This window comes from Physeter macrocephalus, chromosome 10 (assembly GCF_002837175.3).
Source record: "Physeter macrocephalus isolate SW-GA chromosome 10, ASM283717v5, whole genome shotgun sequence".
NCBI lineage: Eukaryota > Metazoa > Chordata > Mammalia > Artiodactyla > Physeteridae > Physeter > Physeter macrocephalus.
The window spans coordinates 2,338,802-2,348,959 of NC_041223.1; the positions used below are offsets into that span (position 1 = coordinate 2,338,802).

General features: G+C 47.9%; 1 pseudogene; it reads left to right on the plus strand.

The window, feature by feature from the left end:
• The first annotated feature begins 3,662 nt into the window (after positions 1-3,662).
• Positions 3,663-6,497, plus strand: LOC102996643 (methionine adenosyltransferase 2 subunit beta-like; annotated as a pseudogene).
• The last annotated feature ends 3,661 nt before the right edge of the window (positions 6,498-10,158 follow it).

The following is a 10,158-nucleotide window of genomic DNA, read 5'->3' on the forward strand; positions in this document are numbered from 1 at the left end:
CAGTTAGAATGGGCATCATCAGAAAATCTACAAACAACAAATGCTGGAGAGGGTGTGGAGAAAAGGGAACCCTCTTGCACTGTTGGTGGGGATGTAAATTGATACAGCCACTATGGAGAACAGTATGGAGGTTCCTTGAAAAACTAAAAATAGAATTACCATATGACCCAGCAATCCCACTCCTGAGCATATACCCTGAGAAAAACGTAATTCAAAAAGACACATAACCCCAATGTTCACTGCAGCACTATTTACAATAGCCAGGACATGGAAGCAACCTAAGTGTCCATCGACACACAAATGGATAAAGACGATGTGGCACATATATACAATGGAACATTACTCAGCCATAAAAAGGAACGAAACTGGGTCATTGTAGAGACGTGGATGGATCTAGAGACTGTCATACAGAGTGAAGTTAAGTCAGAAAGAGAAAAACAAATATCGTATATTAACGCATATATGTGGAACCTAGAAAAATGGTACAGATGAACTGGTCTGCAGGGCAGAAATAGAGACACAGAGGTAGAAAACAAACGTATGGACACCAAGAGGGGAAAGTGGCCGGGAGGTGGTGGTGATGGGATGAACTGGGAGATTGGGACTGACATGTTTACAGTCATAGGTATCAAATGGATAACTAACGAGAACCTGCTGTAGAAAAAATAAATAAAATTCAAAACTTGAAAAATAAAATAAAATCATATCCACCTTCATCACACACACAAAAAAATGAGTGCTGGTGAGGATGTGGAGAAACTGGAAGCTTCGTAGACTGCTGGCAGGGATGTAAAATGGTGCAGCTACTTTGGAATGCAGTTTAGCAGTTCCTCAAAATACTAAACATGGGGTTATCATATGGCTCAGAAATTCCACTTCTATGTAGGTACTCAAGAGAAAACGTTCTCCCAGAAACTTGTATGTGACTATTGTGTGAATATTCTTAGCAGTATTATTCAAAACAGCAAAAAGTGGAGACAACTCAAATGTCCATCAGCTTACGAACTGACATATCAAATATGGTATATCCATACAGTAGACTATAATTCGGCAATAAAAAGAAATAAAGTAGTGATAGATGCCGTGACATGGATGAACCCTGAAAACATTACGCTCAGTGAAAGCAGCCAGTCATGAAAGAAAACATATCATAACATATTATATAATTCTATTTATAAAAGAGGCCCAGAATAGGCAACTCTCGAGAGTCAGGAAGCGGTTGTCTTGGGGGAAGGTCGCAGGGGTCGGGAAAAGGGAGAATAACTGCCAGTGGGTATGCAGTTCTTTTTGGCGGTGATGAAAATATTTTAAAACTGACTGTGGTGATGGTGGCACAACTCTGTGAATAGACTAAAAACTGTTGAACTGTATACTTGACATGGGTGAACTGCATGGTGTGTACATATCTCAATAAAGCTGTTTAAATTACTGGAAAGTGACAGGAGCTGCATTACGGCATGTTCCGGCCTGCAATGCACAGCCTGACCATTTTCTGGCCCCAAAGTTTGTCTCAGCCATTCCAGCTTGTTCTTTGGTGAGTTACACCCAGCACCTGGGTGTGGGACTGTAGGCTGCAGAGAAAATATTTCTGTATTTCTGCATGGTTCGGGCTTACTGAACAAATTTTACTGGGACCTTGGACAAAGGGCAGGTCTTTACTGAATAGAGATTCACCTTTCTCATGCTCTGTGCTTACATCTCAAAAGGGTTTGAGACCCTGGACCCATGGAGATATTCCAGCAATCTCTCCTCCTGGAGACATTTACTTACATTCCAAAGAGTAAGAACCCAGGCGTCTTCCCCCTTTCTTCCTGAGGAGGATTTATTTATACTGGGAGAATCAAGTTGCTTTCCCTCTCTCACGAGGAGAGAGGGACAATGTGCACACAAGCCTGCAGATTCTTATTTCAGGGTTTCTCACCTACAGTACAGACCCCCCAAAAGGGGTAAGGTGACAGCAATCTGGCCCTTACCACCTCACCACAGAAGGGGAAAAACTAGAGTAAAGGAAACAAATCTGGTTATTGCTCTTAGGGAGAATCAGTCCCCACTCGGGAAACCCCACCTCGACTTGCAGGACAACACAAATAAACATGGGAGTGGAAAAATTACCAAGGCATGTCCACTCCAGCCCTCGCCACCAACAAAATCAAGTCGAGGCCACCATACAGACCTCAACCAAAACTTCAATGCAAATTACTGCCCGACCTGTCTGCAGTGAGCAGTCCCGCTCCTCAAGTCTCCACAACTCGCTCTCGGAACTACGTCCTGGCTCTGCTGGTGGAGAGAAGCCCTGTGTTCTGCTCATCTTGTCAGAAAACGCTGAGGTCCCGCCTCTACAACTTACACAATCGTACCTGTAAAAGAGGAATAAGTAATTCCCACTGAGTTGCTGGGAGCATCGCATAGAGGAGCATCTGTCACTGACCTAAAGGGACAGCAGTGACAGAAACACAGTGCCTGCCTTATGAACTTCCATCCTCCCGGGAGAGCACTCCACCAACTGAAAAGGCCGTCATAAGCTGTTTTTGTCTATGACTGTGAATGGCCGTTATGAGTAACTGCCATTAGTAGCAGTTCCCAACGCAAATCATTTGTTTTAAGAGGCAAGGTAAAAACAAATGAGACTACATCTATCATTCCTTAAATTTCTCTGGTACGTACTCAACAGTCTTGCTGGCTGAGAAACTTGCAGGGAGGGGTCTTTATAAATGTCAAATTTAATACAGCCTGGTTTCTGATGAAGGAGTAAAGGCAATTCAGTGGAGAAGGGATCGTTTTTTTCTCCAATGGTGCTCGAACAACGGAACATCCAATATGTATAGGGTTGGCCAAGAAGTTTGTTCGGGTTTTTCCATATGATGTTATGGAAAAAATAAAATGAAAAAATAAAAATCCTGCTGCAGTACCACCACGCTCTTTACCCATCTTCCTAGGCTCCTGCCTGGTTTTACACCTGATTCTCCATCCTGTATCTTTCCAAGAAACTGCCTTTCTGTCGAAGTTAGATCGGATAGACCGAGACTGTTGTTTGCCACCAGGGAGCCTGCCATTAAACCAGAGCAAGGAGCTGATGGCAGCAGCCTGCCGAGTGCCTCTGTGAGGCTGACAGCCCTGGAGCAGGCAGGACGCCCAGGAGGCGACCAGATGTGTCACTCTGGACGGAGGGCAGCAGGCAGCACGCCCGCTGCGTGAAGGCTTGTGAGAACGAGGAGGAGACGGGTACCCACGGTGCTGTGGACTCTCCCGCCAAAGGTTCTCAGGATTCGAGTTTCATGAAGAAACTTTCAGTATTTCTCATTTGATCTACAGAATCCGCTCAAGTTGCAGACGCCTACGTATTTTCAACGACCAACGCTCCTTGATAACAGACTTAAACTGTTTTTCCGTCTCCACTGTTTTCTGTTGGCTAGACTCCTAGCCTACTGACTAGGGCAGGGCCTCGTTTAGCAGCCTGTAACATCTGGGATAACCTTCTGCTAGAGGAGGGATACGAAATGACCTATACAGAGTGAGCTATAAACGTACATACTATGAAGAGACACAAGAGCCCAACAAACTATAAATGTTAAAAGTCTGACAGATCGGCCGGCCCGGACCTAGGGGAGGAGGGCCGAGGGCGCCGGAGTAAACACAAACCTGCGGTGACGCCAACACGGCGGGTGGGAGCCGGAGCTCTCTATCCACTTCGTCCCCGTGAACTGCCCTTTGGCGGAGGAGGAAGTTAGCAGCCCCAACTGGCAGGTTCTGATTACTGGTGCCACCAGGCTTCTCGGCAGGGCTGTGTACTAAGAATTTCAGCAGAATAACTGGCATATGCCGCTGGCTGTGGTTTTAGAAGAGCAAGACCAAAATCTGAGCAGCTTAATCTCTCGGAGTCTAAAGCAGTTCATCACATCATTTATGACTTTCAGCCCCATGTCCTAGTACGCTGTGCAGCAGGGAGAAGGCCAGACGTTGTCGAAAATCGGCCGGATGCTGCTTCTCAAATTAACGGGGATGCTCCCGGGAACTCGGTGGAGGAAGCAGCCGCAATCGGAGCATTTCTAATCTACGCTACAGCTCCGGTTACGTTTTTGCTGGAACAAACCCACCTTACAGAAAGGAAGACGTACCAAGTCCCCTAAATCTATATGGCAAAACAAAACTAGAGGGAGAAAGGGCCGTCCTGGAGAACAATTTAGGAGCTGCTGTTTTGAGAATCCCTGTTCTGTTCGGAGAAGCTGAAAGGCTGGAGGAAAGCGCCGTGACCGCTATGTCTGATAAAGTGCAGTGTCCAGTAACACGTCTGCGAACAGGGCCCACCGGCAGCAGCGGTTCCCCACAAACGTCAACGATGTGGCCGCCGTGTGTCGTCGGTTATCACAGAAGAGGATGCTGGATCCATCAGTTAGGGGAACCTTTCACCGGTCTGGCAATGAACAGACGACTAAGTACGAAATGGCGTGTGCAGCTGCAGACGCCTTCAACCTCCCCAGCGGCCACTTAAGACCGATAACTGACGGTCCTGTCTTAGGAGCACAACGTCCGAGAAACGCTCAGCTTGACTCCTCCAAACTGGAGACCGTAGGCAGTGGCCAGTGAACACCATTTCGAACTGGAATCGAAGCATCACTCTGGCCTTTCCTCATTGCCAAGAGATGGAGACAAACGGTCTTTCATCAGCATTATGTGTGTTGTTGTTGTTGTTGTTGTTTAAATGAGAAGTATGTGGCACCTTTTAAAGAAAAAAGGAGATAGCTTTGTACGAGTGCTCTTTAAGCGTGACTCACGATCTTTCAGGCGAATGATGCTCTTGCACTGGTGAAACTGTCTCAGGAAACCAAGGACAGTAACACCTTGTTTGAAGTAATGAGTTTTCTGTTTATCATTCTGTTCTGGCTTAACTTGCCGTTTGACTATAGTAAATTATGATTCTCAAATATTTGAGAGCCAGGATGAAACACATCTGCTGTAGACTTGTGTTTTGGATGAAACGCAGTGTTCATTCCTACAAACAACCTCTACATTTTCAGGACTTTTGCATCTGTTGGTCCTTTTATGTTCCGAAGTGTGTTAAATAGTATAAAAATCATTGGTGTTCATTATTTGCTTTGCTTGAGCTCAGATCAAAATGTTTGAAGAAACTTTATTTTTGCAATTGAAGTGTAGTTTTTCTGCTTGAGATGTTTCAACTTGTTAAGTATATTGGAACTCCTGCAGCTTGAAGCCTCCTGCTTTTGCAGCGGTGAATAGCGAGCCTTTGAGAGAACGTGTGTACGTGTATGTATTTTTTTAATACATATGAAACTGTCCTTTTCACTCCATGTCACCAAGTGATATTTCATATGTGTGGTTATACTAATAGTAATGGGCCTCGTAAGTCTTTTGACCATTCGTGAATAATAATAAATACGTACTGCTGGCATGGTAAAAATATAAAAAATAAAAATAAATAAATCTGACAAATGCCACAAACATCGCAAAATATAGGAAAATAAATATTTTCATTAACTGCCTGCTGTATTTTTGTAATACATTTTTCCTACACTGCTTTAACGGCACACTTTCTGATATCACCTCTTCGTAACCGAATGACTTTTAAAAATATCTTTCTATGGAGATAAAAAAATAATTTTACTCTAGAATGATTGCTCAGAATGGTTTTTCAATTACTGACGTATTGTAAGAGTTTCATCGATGGATGAATTCAATTACGATTCATTTTGGAAATGTCATGCATGTAAGTTTTAGAACTGTCAAATTTTGGAAACCTTTTTCGAGTTCTTTTTTCACGAGTTTGGAATTTATAGCATTTCCATTTTTTTTCAGTGACTCGTAACATTTTAGTAACATACATGCTCTCTTTTAATTATGCCCATTCGCCAGTTTTTCATTAATGTTCTCGTCATACAGCACATCATAGTGTTCCATGGTCTTCATCAATATCTTGTGTCAAATCAGTAGTAAATCTAAATGTTTTTACAGTGTATTTATATGATGCACTCCTCTTCATTCACTGGGTTATAGAATAATACAAGAGCCTAGTGATTATTTCTATTCAAAATTTAACTCATGAATTACTACTTTGGGTATGATCTGAGAAAGTACTCTGTTACAATTAGCTTTTAGTGTCGGGATAACTTCTGATGTTTCATCACTCATCTTTATCACACAGACCCCCAGCAGCAAGACTGAACAAAGATGCTCACCCTGTAAATTCAAGCTTGAACCTCACCCCTTAACAACTCAGTCTGTAGTGCACTAAGAAATTACTTTTTAATCCCATAATTCTCTTGTGAAAGGAATTACAACACATTTGGGGGTGTTAAAATCATAGTGGGTGTAAATTTTTATGGCATACTGTGACTTTCCAAACAGTCTGGGTGGTTTTCATTCCGTTACCACACCAGGTCTCCTTCAAGTGGTGTGCAGTCTCGGCTAGAAACCCCCGTGGGGACACCACTGACAGGGACACAGGGAAATCCCAGACCATGAACACGTTACACTGCGGGTAGCTCGGGGCGGGGCGGGGGGCGGGGGGCGGGGAGAAGGCTGGGTGGGAAGTGGCATCTGAATCAGGCCTCGGGAGAGGAACAGAAATTCATCTGCCATTACCCAAGGCGCTCTCTCCTCCTTGCCCTCCACATCCAAGTTAAACTACGTCCCGTGACTCTCACCTTCTCAGTAAACAGACCATTAACACTTACTGAGCATTATTTGCCAAGAACACTGCTCGACACCCTGCGTACGTTACTTCTGTTGCACAACCACCGGCCCGTTCGGTGAGGCAGCACTCACTCCCGCTTGTACCGATGGGCAAACTGGGAAGACTGATCGTGACTAAGCTGCCCGACAGCACCCAGCCGGGGAGTTCGGCGTCCACGACCCTGATCTGTGCAGTGGCTTCCACACGTGCCCTCAGTCCCTCTCCGCTCCTCAACCTCCTGTGTCTCTGCTGCCCACGCTTCCTCGCTGGCGACGCCCTTCCTTCTCAGAAGGGCCCTTGGCTCATTCCCTGTGGGTCCCGCAACCCTGGGCAGAGCCCATCAGCCCACCAGTCTCCAGGGAACCAAAGTCCAAAGATCATCTCGAACATCATCCTTCTGGTGGTCCTGCGTGTAACATTCTCACAGGGCCCGTGAGCAGCACACGGTGGCACACGTGTGGTATTTCCCAAGTGCCCGTTACCGACTGTGCCCAGAGCGTGTGCGCACCTGGCACAGCACCTGGCGCCCGGCACCTTGAACGTTTGTAAACATCTGTTGGAATTCTGGTATACTTCCCCCACAACGGGATGTGCAGGGAGTCAAAGGGACAGATGACAAGTGCCTGGCACACCGAGGAGACAAAACACTTGCTTCCTCTAACCTGGGCCTTGAAAGAGGAGAAAGGGTGAGCGTAGCCCAGGTGTGTGCAATGGGGAAGAGGGGTCAGGGAAGGTGGCGCCCCAGCCAAAGAGCCAACACACCTGGCGCTGCAGGAGCACCTGCTATCAAGGCCCAACACCAGACTCAGGGTGGTGGGTGCAGCACAGCATTCTGTATACCAAAATTTAAACATAAGGTCAGATAAAAAAATCACACACCACATGGACTGAGACAGAAGGGGGAGAGATGCTAAATGCCTGAAGTAAAAAGGGAACTCATTCATCAAAAATTTCCATTTCAGAAGAGCTACCATTCAGTTTTACAAACTATAAATGATTTAAAAGAGAGATTAAGATCCATATCCAATAGTCTAGTGATTTATAAAACATGCCCAAATTGGCTTTTAGCAACTAGAAGTGTTTGAAAATTAAACGTTTATGGGAAAAATAATTTCATCATCAAACCGGAAGATTCCATAAATTGCCCAAACCACCACCTCAGGCGAAAATATCAGAAATGACCCCTGCATATAAGGCATGGCCCCGACGCCTCTATCCTGCTGCTCCCCTGTCCCTATTCCTCTCCATCCACCCTGAGATGCAGGCCCGGGGACCCCCGGCCCTCTCTTCTCCTTCCTGGTTCTGGGGAAGCAGGCCCGACTTTACCCAGAGTCACCATTCCGCAGAGGCAAAGCCCTGGTAAAGGCACAGCGTGCTCCAGAAGGTGGGAGGGGTCCACAGGTCCCCTCCCACGGCCAGTAGCAGCACAGACTGCCCCGCAGAGACGTGACGTAAGCCTGATGCCACGTGAGAGGCCAGACCCATCTCACCTTGCTTGGCGATCCATTTCCTACAAGGCAGGAAGGTTCCATTTTTTTTTTTTCCCCCATCAGGGTAGACATTCTATGCTCAAAATTCATTTTCCCTCCTAACTTTGTAGTTATTGCTCTAATACTTGTAGCATCCGGTCAGGCAATTTCATTCTCATTCCTTTAAAATGATCTTAGAAGAGTCTTTTTTTCACACTAATCAGGATCCACCCAGCTGTGGGCCTGGCCTTCACTCATCCAGACACTCAGGTGTCTCTGAACCTATGCACGTTTCTGCCAGTGTTTCCTGCCTCAGTTTTAACCCTGTGGATGGACACGTAGCTGCTGCGGTCCTTAGTCAACCCTCTGTCCACATCTCCTGGCCATTCTGTTTCCACCTTGGTCTTTTTGCTACACATGCAGGGAGTTCTTTACCTCTGAGGTTACTAATTTTTATTTTTTTGTGGGTGTGTGTGTTATCCCATCATTTAATCCTTCCACCGAATGACTTGGCCCAACAATTTTTTAATCAAAAATCATTTTGGGGGCTTCCCTGGCAGCACAGTGGTTAAGAATCCGCCTGCCAACGCAGGGGACATGGTTTCGAGCCCCGGTCCGGGAAGATCCCACATGCCGCGGAGCAACTAAGCCCGTGTGCCACAACTACTGAGCCCACGAGCCACAGCTACTGAAGCCCGCGCGCCTAGAGCCCGTGCTCCGCAACGAGAAGCCACCGCAATGAGAAGTCCGTGCACTGCAACAAAGAGTAGCCCCCGCTCGCCACAACCAGAGAAAGCCCGCGCGCAGCAACGAAGACCCGACGCAGCCAAAACTAAATAATTAATTTTTAAAAATCATTTTGATTGCACCTTTTTCACAGCGGCCTTTTTTAGGTACAAACGTTCTCAAATCTCAAGTAGTGCAATTAGGTTTTAACTTTTGTTTTTTTGCGGTACGCGGGCCTCTCGCTGCTATGGCCTCTCCCGTTGCAGAGCACAGGCTCCGGACGCGCAGGCGCAGCGGCCACGGCTCACGGGCCCAGCCGCTCCGCGGCATGTGGGACCTCCCCGGACCGGGGCGCGAACCCGGTTCCCCTGCATCGGCAGGCGGACTCGCAACCACTGCGCCACCAGGGAAGCCCTAGGTTTTTACTTTAAAATTCTTCGTTCTCTGTATCGTTTCCCCCAAGATAAGCCATTCTGCTGGTTCCCCTCAGCCTTTGTCACACGCTGTTCACTCTCCTCCTCCGTCCAGTGTGGATGACCCAGGAGAGCGGCTGCCCTCATTTCCTCTGCACTTGTTTCCACCAAATACGCCCCTTCGTACAATGGGGGCGGGCAGTGTAGGCCGTGTCAGGAGGGCGGGGTGGGTTAGTGTGCAAGGGCAGAGACCAGGTGGGGTCCCAGGCAGCCCAAGGCCGAGTCCAGGAGGGTCTGCACCTGCACCGTGGGGCGTGCTCTTCCCCAGGTGAGCGCTGCGCTCCGGCACGTCCAACGGGGCCGTCAGTCCACGACCTCGAACCCTGCTGCTGCCCTGTGCCAGTGTCCACGCTGAGCCGCAGACAGGAGGCCTGCCCACGTCCGTCAGGAGCAATGCTCCGACCAGCCTGGGGGGTGGGCGGGGCAGCCAGGCCCGCTGTCCCGGAGCCACTCCTCGGACTTGAAGCTGGGGCCTCCCTGGGTTCGGGGAAGGACGGCTGTCCCCCTGAGAGCGTGCCGTGCTGTCCTCGGGCAGCAGCTGCCCAGCCCCAGACCGCGCTTCCCAGACCCCTGGATCTGTGGCTGTGGTCGCCTTGGATCCTCACCGGCACACACTGGGGCTGGCGTCTGCTCCAGGAACCAGGGAACCACACTGCTTACAGAGTCCCTGCTCCAACGGAGCTTATGGATGACAGCCCAGCGCATCTCAGACAGCAATGAGAGACGAATAAAATACACGGGGCGAACGTGACAGTGATGGGGTGGGAGGGAAAACGGGCATCCCCTCCCGCTGGAGCTTCTC